At 34.9% G+C, this 14,854-nt stretch overlaps 1 protein-coding gene and 1 pseudogene across 2 annotated transcripts in view; both read left to right on the top strand.

The window, feature by feature from the left end:
• The first annotated feature begins 483 nt into the window (after window positions 1-483).
• Window positions 484-11,858, top strand: LOC110665108 (receptor-like kinase TMK4; annotated as a pseudogene).
• Window positions 11,859-14,144: 2,286 nt separating this feature from the next.
• LOC131168964 (two-component response regulator-like APRR7) overlaps window positions 14,145-14,854 on the top strand; it is a 33,730-nt gene continuing 33,020 nt past the window's right edge. For both annotated transcript variants that reach the window (XR_009147377.1, XR_009147371.1), the window contains exon 1: window positions 14,145-14,474. The gene's annotated coding sequence lies outside the window, so the exon portion shown is untranslated. The remainder of the gene's footprint in view (window positions 14,475-14,854) is intronic.

The raw sequence follows: 14,854 nt of genomic DNA on the forward strand, positions 1-14,854 counted from the left end.
GCCTCTCCAGCCATTCTTCTTCATCTCTCATCAATTCAAAGAGATTAGCCATCAATCTCTTGAATTAAGAACACTAGAAATTGTTTCTAGTGTCCTGTTTACATCTTTAATCTCTTAAAAGGCAGAACTTGAATTTCTAATTAATAGAAAAAGCTTTAGAAGCTATTCAAGGGCTGCCATAGGTGTTCTTGGTGTGGACAAGCTAGAGGGACAACATCTGGTGTCCTGAAGACGAATCTCAAAGGCGCAGACACGCTGCAGTGCATCAAGAGGTTAGTGTAATCGTTCTTGATTTAATCTAGGGTTCTAAAATTAATCTGATTAATTTTAAAATCTTAAATGGCAAATACAGATCCAAAAACATATTAAAAGAGTTTTAATATGTTGTTTATCATTGAAATCAAATAGATAAAAATAAATCTTGCATGATGCATGTGACCCTAGGTGAAAATTTTTGAATTCAATGGTATAAACTTGTGTTTCTCACGCTTCCGTTCCTTCATCACTTACTATTGCTTGTGGCCTGGTGTCAACTGTGACACCTCCAACCTAGTCACCAGCATCAATATTTGCAATAGAAGCTTCTCTGGTATCCTCCCATCCCAACTATCTACTCTCTCCAAGCTCCAATACCTTCATGTTCAGTATAATCGTCTGTCTGGCCTCATCCCTTCCCCTGCTAATCTAAGTGATCTCCGAGAAGTGTCTTTTGCCCATAACAACTTCACCAGTATCCCTCAAGGCTTCTTTCAAGGACTAACAGGCTTGCAATTCTTCGTCATTGGCAATAATACCAATTTAGCTTCTTGGTCTATCCCTATTGATTTGAATCAATCTAGAGGCCTAATAACTTTTGTTGCAAATCGAGCCAATGTCGAAGGGAATATAACTGACATATTTGCCTCCCTTCACAGCTTGCAACATCTGCGCTTATATTTCAACAATTTGACAGGAGTTTTGCCTGCTTTTTTTTAGAAATTCAGCAATCCAAGACTTGAAACTTAACAATAAGAAAAAGGGGTTATCGGGTAGCATAAAAGTGTTATCATCAATGACACAGTTGGAGAATGCGTGGCTCCACAGAAATTAGTTTACAGGTTTTATTCCAGATTTTTCAAAATGCAAGTATTTAGTTAACGTGAAGCTAAAAGACAACTCTCTTACAGGGATTGTGCCAGACTCATTGGTCTCATTTCCCAAGTTGCAATGTGTTTCTTTATCAAACAAAAAATTTCAAGGTCCTATGCCTAAGTTTCGAAATGGGATTATAGTAGAAAACAAAGGTAGAAATCGTTTCTGCTTGAGCACTCCTGGAGCCCATTGTGATCGACAGGTAACTATAATGCTGGAGATTGCAGGTGCTTTGGGGTATCCTGAGAAATAGTCTGATTTTTGGCAAGGCAATGATGCTTTAAGAATTGGTCATTTGTTACGTGCAACAAACACAAGAGGATTATCGAAGTGCATTTGGGGATGCAACATTTTACTGGATCAATATCTTCTGCATTTTCCAATGTTACAGCACTGAGGAAATGTTAAAGTATAATGTAGAAATTATTCAGTTTATTTCCTTTATTCAAGAGTCCAAGTATTATTGTTTTTACTTAGTCAAATTCAGTTTTCTAGTTGTTGCTATGTGTCCTAGTTTTAAGGAATAAAGATAATGTGTGAGTTGTTTCAGTAGTAGAGGTAGTGCCTAAAATGTTGGCATTCAGTTATATTTTTTATGTATTTAAGTATGATCTAGAGATTAATAAATTTATAGTATTCAGATCAATATTTTCGTGTGCCTATAATCTGTTTATTAAAAGTTCACTCTATTTTTTACCTCTCTGTTTTTGTTATCACAGAGAGAAGCTTGTGAGAAACATATTCCCTTTGTTTTATCATCTAGCATCAGAGCATCAGTAATAGCAACATTGAGTTCACATGGCCAACAGCAATGTTGGTATCAATCCATCAATTCCTTTTATTCCTATCTTCAAAGACAGTGGATATTATGCTTGGAGCACAAAAATGAGGACTCTCTTTATCTCTCAAGATTTATGGGAGTTGGTATCTGAGGGGTATAATGAAAATTCACCTGAGGTTCAAAAGAAGGATGCAAAAGCTCTTTTCTTCATTCAACAAGCTGTAGATGAAGCTGTTTTTCCTCTCAATGAATTAGCCACCAAGGTAAAGGAGGCATGGGATGTGCTTCAAAAACGTTATCAAGGTACTACAAAGGTAATTACTGTCAAGTTGCAAACTCTTTGATGAAATTTCGAGAGTTCTTTTATGAAAGATGGGGAGTCTCTTGAAGCTTATTCTATAAAGCTGTCAGAGATTGTTAATCAAATGCGAAAGTATGGTGAGGATGTGTCTAATCAAAAGGTGGTTGAAAAAATTTTAAGGAGTTTGCCAAAGAAGTATGTAACACCCCTAAGTTCGGTAGTGCGTTCTACTGCTCCAGTGACCAGTGTTGTCCGGACAGCTAGGATGCCTAGAACCGTACCTTGATATGAGAGAGGAGACATAAATATTGAAATACAAGAAAAGAAAATACAAGAAAAACAAAGGAAAAATCATAGCAAAGAAATGTAACCGAGTAAGTGAGCCAGGAAACCTAGCGATGGGTGACCGCACCGGGAAGTCACAGCGTGGACCGTTGACTGGCCCTGGACTGCGAGGAACCCTGGAAAACATTTTTAGGACATAAATAGAACCTTATTGAAGAATAAATATCATTAGAAAGATCAAAGAAAAATTAAATAATTAGTACAAAGAAAAGTGAGAAATCGAAAAATGCACAAAACCCTAATACAAAAATCTGAATGCCACCCGAACAGGGGCATTATGGTCATTTGACATCCCGATGTGTCTTTTGACCTAAATGTCCATTAAAAATAAATAATATTACACTTAGAAAATGAAATGAAAAATTTGTTTAGTGGTACCTAAAATAAATAGCCAAAAATGGAGTGGAAATGGTGTAAATAAAACATTAAACTTATATTATGGTTAAATAATGTGAGTGGGCCACTAAGGGAATAAATTAAAGACATAATGGGGCAGTTGTACACTCATCTCACCATCTGTAATTCATCTTCCTCCTTTAGATTCAAAGTGGCCGAATTTAAGAGAGAAGAGAACCACCATTGATGTTTTGCATGAGCTTCATTCTCTCCCTCCATTCCACCTCTAAACACTTAGGTTCTTTTATGAAAAATGGTCTACACATCACAAGGAAGATATTGATACCAATTTTGAGAAGTTTGGTGAAGGTTTAGCAAGTTACAATTAAAGGTAAGTTTGCATTTTTGAGAATTTCTTTGTTAAAGTTTATGTTCATGTTATGGGTGTTGGTTTGGTGAAGGAAAATTTTGAGTTTGAAGGGTTATTGTTGTTTTCATTTTGGACAGCCATGAGTCACGTTTTTGATGAGATATTTGTGCATATAATTGATGAGAAATGGTGTTGATCATGATGAATTAGTAACCTAGTGAATTATTTCATGTTTATATGGTGATTTATGCACTTGGATGGGAATTGGTAAATTGGATGGCACTTTAATGTTGAAGAATGGTTTATGCAACTTGGGGACACTTGAGTAATGGTATATATTGAAGGAAGTGTGGGCAGAATATTGACCTAGAAGGTTGATGAGATGTATGTAGATTGATATTGTAAAGTGTATGTAAAATTTGTAATGGTTAGGTGTATTTGTAATGGTAATTAGAAATTGTAATTGTGAATGATATTTGGTGTGTTGAGGGTAATGGTAATCTGCCCAAAATAATGTTAATGTAAAGTAGATAATGCTTTTGGTAATGTACCAAAACAGATTGATAGGGTATGGAAGTAAACTTTGCAAGTTAAATGTGTGTTTGAAGTGGGGCGTGAAAGGCATAGTGAGGGCAGTGTACATTTTAGCCTATAACCTTAAATGTGTAACCTCAATTGGTATGAGACCAATTTGAGGTGAAACTAGGCACAAAATGTGCCAACTTTCATTGAGAAACCATACCAAAATTCTGCTTGCAAGGTGACCTAAGAAAATGACCAATTCGGATTAGGTGCAATTAGGACCTGAAAAATGACCAATTGGGCAGCAGTGAGTGTTTAGGCCATAACTCACTCAAACCAGGTCCAATTGACCTGAAATTTTAACCAAGAATAGTTAAGACCCATACCTACAAGTCTTATAAAGACACCAAAGCCCAGAAATGACCAGAAGCAAGTCAAAAAGCTTGCACAAGTTCGGGTCCAAAAACTGGCCGAATCAGAGTTGACCAAATTGACCTAAAATTGACCTAAAATGGTACCATTTGACCAGCAATAGTATAATGACCATAACTTGGTCTACTTAACTCGGATTGACCTGAAATTTTGCCCCGCGTGCAATAAGACCTAGATCTACAAGTTTGTAGTTTCGAACGAGACCCGAAAACCGAGGGAACTAGATCGTCCGGCTAGGTCAAACCAGTATCCCGGAATCCGACAAATTGCAATAAAATGCAAGGAAACGTAGTATACATAGAAACGAGTTTGGTAAAACGTACCAAACCTAAAACCCTATCGAATGAGACATATTAACGACACTAAAACCTAATTTACCTAAAACGCAACGAGGGTCGGTATATTAGGTGATTAAGTGAATAATTGAGTTCAGTGCATTATTTACCAAACACCATCGATAGAGACAGTTTAATTTAGTAATCAAACACTTCAAATTGTGTTTCTCGCTAACAAGGACTCAAAGAAAAGGGAAGGAAACACCGAGTCCGGACTGTGGGGATACCATCAGAGGTTTGTGCACAACGGCTATTTCTTTTGAAATTTTCAATTGAAATAAATATTGACTATTTGTATATTATTGTTTTAAATTGTGTTTGTGCACAGCAACTATTTCTTTTGAATTATTTTCAATTGAAATAAATTATGACTACTTGTATATTATTGTTTTAAATTGTGGAAATGTACTTGAATGGATATTTATTGCTTGAAAAGTATTGTAAATGATTTGAAACTGTGAGAAACTGTTTGAATGGTATTTGATGGATACTTATTGATCAAGAGCATCAGAAATGGTTTTTGTGGAAATTGAAATGAATTACGAATTGTATTGCCATTTGTGAATGAGATTATAACTTTGGAAATTTATTGGATTCTTACGGATCATTTGAATAAAATGTTTGGAATTGCTTTGACTCACAATTGGCATGACACTGATACTATTTCCTCCTCCATTAATGGGGTGAGTGTGATGATTCCTCCCTCTTTGACTTATCAGTCTGGGGTGAGTATGATTATGTTCCTCCCTCTTGACTTCCTAGTCTGAGGTGAGTGTGGATGAGTTCTCATTAGATAGCTAGCTTCCTCCCTCATTGATTTCGATTATTGGGGTGAGTATGTCTTGTCGTGGTGTACAACACGGCATATATGGAAAATTTTGTGTCATGACCTAAATTGTGTTATTGATTGGCAACATTGTATTGTTCAATTATTTGATCGAATGGTGTTATTGATTTGTAAAACGATATTATTCAGTTATTTGATTGAATTGTGTTATTGATTTGCAAAACGATATTATTCAGTTATTTGATCGAATTGTGTTATTGATTTACAAAAAGGTATTATTCAGTTATTTGATCAAATTGTGCATGAATTGGCAATACGGTATTCTTAAACTATTTGACTAAATTGTGTTATTATGAATTTTGATAATTTGTGAATTGGAGTTTAAATTCTTTATGACATTCATTGTCTTGAATTTAACTATGGTTTTAAGTATCCACTATTGATATGATTTATGAATTGTGAATTAAAATTGTATTTGGTTAATGTTGTGCACCACTGAGACATTGTCTCAGCGATAGCTTTTTATTGCTGTCGCAGGTAGAGAGACAGACAGGGCAGTAGACTAGGCTGCTAATACATCCAGTGAGGGATTACCTGGTATAATGAGTATACCAATATTTTGCATTTTGTACTGTAATGTATGACACTGTATGTACATTTTGTTTTTGGTTTTGAGCAGTTGTAAATTAAATTGTACATTGAAGTTGTAAATTTAAGTTGTACAGTAAAGTTGTAAAATAATTATGAGTTATTTGGCTTGTAAAAATTGTGTTATATTTTTGTATCTTAGTCTTTGAAAATCACTGTGGATTTGAAGTGCTTTTTACAGATTTTCTGAAGAACTGTTTTGTCCAAAATACAAATGGCACCTTGCCAAAAATTTTACAGATATTCCAAATAAATCAAATGAGTTAGTTGTTTCACTTCAGTTCACCAAAGTCTTTCACACCTGTAAATAGTGCTCACCACTGTAAAAGAAGTAAGAAAAATTTTTAAAATCCCTTGTAGTGTATTTAATGGGTTATCAGTAGACGGAGTTGGTAATTCATTAGGTATACTATGGGATCATGTTATGCCTTACAGAGGGGTAGGGTGTGACAAAGTATGAGCATATAGTGGCAGCCATTGAAGAAGCAAATGATTTGAGTGAGCTGACTATTGATGAGCTATTAGGATCCTTGCAATCCCATGAAGACAGGTTGAAGCAATACGATGATCGAGGAGCAATGGAAAATGCTTTTTACTCTAAGCTGCAACTATCTAATAGAAATAATGAGTCCAGTGGCAGAAGCAATAATGTAAGCAACAGAAGAGGCCGTGGTGGTCATTTCTATCATGGAAAACGAGGTGGCAGAGTTGGTGGACATTCTAGAGGTCGAAATCAAAATCACAACGAGGAAGAGAAAACTGGTGAACCTTGCAAATTTCAATGCTATTACTGTAATAAATTTGGCCATATTGAAAGGTATTGCAGGTTGAAGGAAAAGCATGAAAAAATTGCTAAGTTCGCCAAACAAGAAGCGAATGATGAAAATGAGAGTCTATTTCTCGCTTGTTATTCTGCAACAGTGTGTTCTCCCAATGTCTGGTTCGTAGATAGCGGGTGTAGTAGTCACATGACAACAAACTTAGAAGCCTTTGCCAGTATAGATAAATCAGTTCAGACCACAGTAAAGATGGGAGATGGCATGGTTCATGAAGCACGTGGTAAAGGTGATGTGCAAATAAACTCAACTGACAACAAATGCATTAAAAGAGTCCTTTATCTTCCTCATCTTGACTCAAATCTATTGAGTGTGGGTCAATTTGTTAGAGAAGGCTACTCACTTGTTTTTGAGGATATGGCTTGTGCTGTTTTTTCTTATTCAAGCAAGAAAAATTTATTGTTCAAAGTGCCAATGACCAAAAATAACTTATTTCCTCTTCAACTTGATGGTGGACAACATGCTTTTAAAGCTTCTCTGGATGATCAGAATTGGTTGTGGCACTACAGGTATGGGCATTTAAATTTCAGAAGTTTGTATGATTTATCTAATAAAAATTTGGTGGAAGGGATGCCTCAAATTAAAGGTGGTGGAGAAATTTGTGAAAGTTGTATTTTTTGGAAAGCAACATCGAGAGGATTTTCCTAAGGGAAAGACTAGAAGAGCAACAAGACCCATTGAACTAGTGCATGCAAATGTCTGTGGCCCAATGAGAATTCCTTCTCTTAACAATAACATTTATTTTATCGTCTTTGTTGTTGACTATAGTAGGTTCACTTGGATCTATTTTGCAAAAGAAAAATCTGAAGCGCTACCCTTTTTCAAGAAGTTCAAGAGTTGTGTTGAAAAGCAAAGTGGCCATACCTTGAAGATTTTAAGGACAGATTGCGGTGGTGAATTTCTCTCAAAAGAATTTGATAGTTTTTGTGTAGAATTTGGGATTCAAAGGTAATTAACAGCTAGCTACACACCACAACAAAATGGTGTAGCCGAGAGAAAAAATAGAAGTCTTGTGGAGATGGCAAAGAGCTTGATTAAAGCTAAGGAGTTGCCTAAGTGTTTTTGGGCGAAAGCAGTACACACGGCAGCCTACATTCTCAATCAGAGTCCAACTTTAGTACTACACCATCAAACGCCCTTTAAAGCTTGGCATGGGTGGAAGCCAAAGGTATCGCATTTTAAAGTCTTTGGGTGCATTTTATATGTTCATATTCCTTATCAAAAAAGGCATAAACTTGATGATGATAGTGTCAAATGCATATTTGTTGGCTATAGCGCTGAAACTAAAGGGTACCGCTGTTTTGATCCTTCGACTAATAAACTAATTGTTAGTCGTGATGTTGTTTTTGATGAGAAAAGTGCATGGGATTGGTCTAATGATCAGGGCTGTTCAAATTATTTCCAAGAATATAGTGATTCATTTCCAGCAGATGACAAAGATTCTCACTTATCAAATTCCACTCCGCCAAGTTCATCATCTCCACCAACTTCAACAAATTCCCACAACTGTACAGCTTCAAGCTCTTCATCAACTACACCAAGAAAATGGCGTTCTTTAAAGGAAATCTATGAAGAGATTGATAGGTGTCAATTTGCATCAGCTCAAGAACCAAGTTGTTTTGAAGATGCAGTCCAGATGAAAGAATGGTGTGCAGCCATGGATGAGGAAATTAACGCTTTGAAGAAGAATGACACTTGGGAGCTTGTTGACTTACCAAATGGGAAAGAAACGGTTGGTTTAAAGTGGGTGTAAAAGATCAAATTCAGACCTGATGGTTCGACACAGAAATACAAAGCACGGTTGGTTGCTTGAGGCTACATGCAGCGAGAAGGTATTGATTTTGAAGACACCTTTACACCTATAGCTAGATTTGACACCATTAGAACTGTTTTAGCTATTGCTGCACACCATAAGTGGAATGTATATCAATTTGATGTAAAATCAGCATTCTTGAATGGTTTTTTGGATGAAGAGGTGTATGTAGATCAACCTACAGGTTATGAAGTTAAAGGGCAAGAACAGAAGGTTTATCAGCTCAAGAAAGCATTGTATGGCCTTAAGCAAGCGCCAAGGGCCTGGTACTCAAGGATTGATGGACACTTCAATAAGCTTGGCTTTCAAAAGAGTGCAAGTGAGCCAAATTTGTATGTCAAAACTGGAAAGGCTAATGAGGTACTTATTGTATGTTTATATGTGGATGATTTGATTTATACCACTAATAATTTTGCCTTGATGGAGGATTTTAAAAAATCAATGATTAGTGAGTTTGAGATGACTGATTTAGGTTTGATGAGCTATTTTTTGGGGCTGGAAGTCACTCAAAACGATGCTGAAATTTTTCTTTCTCAAAAGAAATACGTCAAAGATCTACTTATGAAGTTTCAAATGCAAGATTGTAATCCAGTGAAGACTCCAGTCAACACTAATCAGAAATTCAGTCTAGAAGATGGGGAAAACAAAATTGATGGCCATACTTATCGAAGTTTGATTGGTAGCTTATTGTATCTTACCAACACTAGGCCAGATATTATGCAAGCTGCTAGCCTTTTATCGCGATTCATGGAAAACCCAACTAAAATCCATTATGGAGCTGCTAGAAGGGTACTTAGATATTTGAAGGGAACTAGCTCTTATGGACTTTGGTACTCTAATGCTAACAATCTTGAGTTGTGTGGTTTTTCCGATAATGATTGGGCAGGTTCCCTTGATGATCGAAAGAGCACATTTGGTTATGTCTTCCATCTTGGTTCAAGTGCTATCTGTTGGAATTCAAAGAAGCAACCATCTACTGCCCTATCTTCATCAGAAGCTGAATACATAACTGTCACTTCAGCAGCTTGTCAAGCAATTTGGTTACAGCGAATACTTAATGATATGAAGCAAAAGCAAGCAGGTGGAACAACTATCTTTCGCGACAACCAGTCAACCATTGCTATGACAAAAAATCCAGTGCACTATAGTCGTTCTAGACATATTGAAATTCGACACCACTTCATAAGGGATTTAGTGGCTGATGGGAGTATTAAGATCGTCTATTGCAACACAAATGAACAGCTTGCAGATTTATTTACTAAGGCACTTCCTTTAGCAAAGTTTGAGTATTTAAGAAATATGTTAGGGGTTGTAAATTTCTGCATTATGGGGGAGTGTTAAAGTATAATGCAGAAATTATTCAGTTTATTTCCTTTATTCAAGAGTCCAAGTATTATTGTTTTTACTTAGTCAAATTCAGTTTTCTAGTTGTTGCTATGTGTCCTAGTATTAAGGGATAAAGATAAAGTGTGAGTTGTTTCAGTAGTAGTGGTAGTGCCTAAAATGTTGGCATTCAATTATATTTTTTATGTATTTAAGTATGATCTAGAGATTAATAAATTTATAGTATTCAGATCAATATTTTCGTGTGCCTATAATCTGTTTATTAAAAGTTCACTCTATTTTTTACCTCTCTGTTTTTGTTATCACATAGAGAAGCTTGTGAGAAACATATTCCCTTTGTTTTATCAGGAAATTGTATTTGAATGATAATAGCTTGGAGGATTCCATTCCTGATAGCTTGACAAAGCTGACTCAACTCTAGGTTCTTGATGTCTCTAACAACAATCTAACGGTAAAATCCTAGCTTTTGCATCTTCCGTGAAGTTAATAACTATGCCAGGCAAATATCTGCTTGAGATGAACCGGAGTTCCAATCAGGGCACACCAAGAACAACATCATCCCAAATTATTGCCAGTTTGTCATTGCAATTGTAATACTTATTGCTTTTTTCTTTTGTAATCGTAGTATCAAAAAATACTACGAGAAGTTTGAGGAGGTGAAGAATGTGTCAGATAAGAATGGGAGAGGCTGCATCATAAATGAGGGAGAAGTTCTTAGGGCTGTAAACGTTATGATTTCAATAGAAGTTCTTCAATAGGTAACAGATAATTTCAGTGAAAATAATACTTTGGGTAAGGGAGGTTTTGGTGTGGTTTAGAAAGGGGAATTGCATGACAAGACTAAGATTGCTGTGAAGAGGATGGAAATTGCAGCAATGAGCTCAAAGGGAATGAATGGGTTTCAGGCAGAAATAGAGGTACTCACTAAATTGAGGCACAGGCATTTGGTTGATCTTTTGGGTTACTGTATAAAAGTGAATGAGGGGTTCTTAGTATAGAATGCATGCCACAGGGAACTCTAGCAAAACGTTTATTCAAATGGAAAAAGCGCGGCTACCTTCCTTTTACTTGGAAGCAAAGGATTAGCATTGCATGGGATGTTGCACGTGGAGTGAAATATTTGCACAGGTTAGCTCAACAGAGTTTCATCCATAGGGATTTGAAGGCATCAAACATACTTATTGGGGATGAAATGAGAGCTAAGGTTGGAGACTTTGGTTTGGTTAACATTATTCCTAATGATAAGCATTCCTTGGAGACAAGAGTGGCAGGAGCATTTGGCTACCTTGCACCTGAGTATGCTGGTAAGAGAAGGCTTAAAATTTTTGTACTTTTATCTTTTATTTAAGAGATTGGTGCAAATTTTTGTTTTTGCTTAAATTCCTTATCGACTTTCTATTTACTTCAACTTAATGTAAGTAAAATGAACAGCTACTGGAAGAGTAACGACAAAAGTTGATCGGTATGCATTTGGAGTGAATTTAATGGAGATGGTCACTGGAAAGAAAGCTTTAGATTATACAATGGAAGACAAAGGGTGGATATTTATGCATTTGATGACATGGTTGCATGGGGTCCTTGTCAACAAGGAGAAAATCCCAATAGAAATCATTGATAAAACTCTCGATCCTGAGAAGGATACCTGGGTGAGTGTTTGCAAAGTAGCCGAAATAGCAGGGCACTGCACCAATCCTGAACCTTGCCAAAGACCAGATATTGGCCACACAATTAGTATCTTGGCACCTCTTGTTGAAACCTGGGAACCTGTCAGCCAAAAACAGGAGTAGACATTTGCAATCAAGCTTAATGTATGCCAGCTGCAATCCTCAAGGTCTACAGATTTGCCAAGCCGATTTATGCAGTTCAACAATCTTTAGCTGCAAATCTAGCTTCCACATCCAATTAAGTGGTTGTATCAGAATTTGCAACTCCAAGGGACAATCCAGTGATTAGAGTTTAAGAATTCCAAAATGAAAGCGAGGAAATTGTCTTAAAGCAAATCACTTGAATCTTAATGACATTTGAATGCAAAGTCTAAAATAGCATGATTATGTAATCCCCATGATTATGCTTAACACTGCCCCCTAACTCAGGGTGATATTGCAGATGCTGGCCTGAGTTTGTTAACTAGCTCATAAAAACGACTAGGAAGATGAGTCTTGGCGAAAATATCAGTAGTTTGATTGGTAGAGGAAACTGAAACAGAGTTTTAGGTTCAGAGTAACTTGAATAGCATGATGATGCACAAAATAAAGATCAATCTCAATGTATTTACTGTTCTGATGAAACACAGCATTATAAGCAATCTGGATTGCACTTCTGTTATCACAGTGGATAATAATGGCAGAGTAATGAGTAATACTCATATCTCCAAGTAACCAACGAAGCCAAATCAATTTAGATGTAGCATCAGCAAGACGGGCTGTGACAGTTTGCTTTCATGCTGCATGGAGATATGAGAGAGTCATCCAAATTTGGCAATGATTAGTAGCATCATCTGCCCAGTTAGCCACAGAGAATATCTAGACAACACTAGAGAGGAATAAGCATAAACAAGAAGACGATGAAACATGGACATACCCAAGAATACTAAAACTAAGAACTGCAGCAAAATAAGCGGAGAGTGTCATCCACAGTAGTAAGCAAGACATGGCTTTCTCTTCCATCAATGCCATTGAAAAGGGCACTTAGAGTAGTTTTTCAATTCACTTAATTATTTATGTCATTAAAAACGCCATTAATGTAATATTGAGCTTTCGCTCAATGGTTGGGAGTGGTTTAGCAATTAGGGTTGCGCACGGTTCTCGGAATCTCGAACCGAATTGAAGAACTATACCAATAGGAATTGTAACAAATCAAACCAAAGTTATTTTGATATTTTAGAACGATATAAAAAATGAATCGAGAGCCGAATTTATACACATATTTTTCTATATTTTTTAGATGTATTATATACTTTTAATTTAATTATATATATTTATATATGTATATAAAATTATAAATTAAATATAACATAATATTATATATTTTTTTTTATATTTTCCTAATAATTATAGTTATAAATATATTAAATTACCTCATAATTATTAATTATAAATATATTATTATACTATATATATATATATATATATTAATTCATAGTTAAATATTATATAATTAATAAATAGTTAAAATATAGATTATATAGTATATTTAATTCTAAATTATCTATGCACCTTATGATTAAAAATTATATAATTAAGAAATAATTAAAAGATTTTAAGAACATAAGTACATAAAATTATTTTAAAAATCAAGAATCAAAACGAAATCGCATTGAACTGAACTGAAACTATATCAAACCGAAATTAAAATAATAAAGAACTGAATTAAAATCTTATCAAAATTTTAGTTCAATTCTAATTCTTAAGCAGACCTAAAACTAAATCGAAATCACACACCACTACTAGCAATAATGTAAGGGAATGTTGGTTGGAAATAATGAGATAACTTGTTAATAATTTTAAATAAACTCTTAGATGATTTTAAAAATATAATGACTATAATTAATAAGTAGTTGGATCAATGACATAAAATGATTCTCAGATAAATTATTAATAAAATTAAAAGAAATAAAAATATAATAATTAATATATCAATCTAATAATAAAAATAAAATTATATACAAGTGAGTGCCACAATTGAAATTTCCTCCAGTATAATTTCCTCCGCAACACTCAAAAAATAGATATTAGGTTGTTTTCTTTTTTTTTCTTTTTAAATAAAAATAATAAAAAATAACATGGACAAGTGGGTAAGTGGGTCTGTTATTTATAAAAAAAATTAAAATAAAAAAGAAAATGAAAAAGGATAAGGTGATGAGAAAAAAGGGCAATTTTGTCATTTCAGTAAATCAAATATCGGTTTTATTTACGAATCCAACGACACCGTGCAAGCAAAGGAATGTCAACCAAAGCTGAGACCTTTAACTGCTTAGGAGACCAGCCACGTTTCCATCCACAGATCTAGAGGATCGTCCTCAACTCACGAACTCCCAGCTTTAGATTTTGTCCACGTCAGACAATCATCGATGGCTATCTGTCATGAGCCACTTCCACGTGGACAAGAAGCCTCTCTGGACCTCTACTTATTACACGTCATCTCCCCTCCAATAATATCTTCTTTTTCTCTCTCTAAAACCTCTCTCACTCTCTCTAAACTTTTTTTTTTTTGGCTTTTATGTTTCCGAAATTTCTTAACCAGTCAAGGTTCTTGTTTTTCCTTCCTGCAACGTTTTTGAAAAGCAAAAAGAATACTGAAAGCGGTTTTCGAAATCGTGATTAGAAGTTTTTGTGTTTATTCTTAGCACTAATACATTCATTTTGACCATTTGGATTTCAAGTTTTTTTTTTTTTTTTTTGAAGCAGATTGTTATTCTTCCCTTTCTAATCGGCTTCGTGCTCAGATAATGGAGTTATGTTGCATATGTCCTCTCTCGAGAATCTCTCAAGAAGGTATCATTTTCTCATTTCGGATTATAGTGTATTAGAAATATTATTTATTTATTTATTTATTTTTTAAATTTATTTGAGGAAGTTCTGTTAATGTACATATCTACTTTGTTTGGTTGCTGAGAAAATTTAAGGAAAGAAAAGGAAACTGAAATATTTATTTTAAATTTTCATGTTCTGGTTTAGAGGCGGCATATGTCATTAGATCCAATTTTGTGTACTTCTTTTGATATATGAGTGAAAATTGTTTTCTTTTATCTGCATCCTTTTTTTTTTTTTTAAAAAAAAATTGGTTCTAAAAAGAGGATAATTTGTTCATTTGTCTTTCTTTTCCCTCCTATTTTAGCTGCTAAAATATTGGAAATCAAGGTTCTGTTAATATA

This window comes from Hevea brasiliensis, chromosome 1 (assembly GCF_030052815.1).
Source record: "Hevea brasiliensis isolate MT/VB/25A 57/8 chromosome 1, ASM3005281v1, whole genome shotgun sequence".
Taxonomy (NCBI): Eukaryota; Viridiplantae; Streptophyta; class Magnoliopsida; order Malpighiales; family Euphorbiaceae; genus Hevea; species Hevea brasiliensis.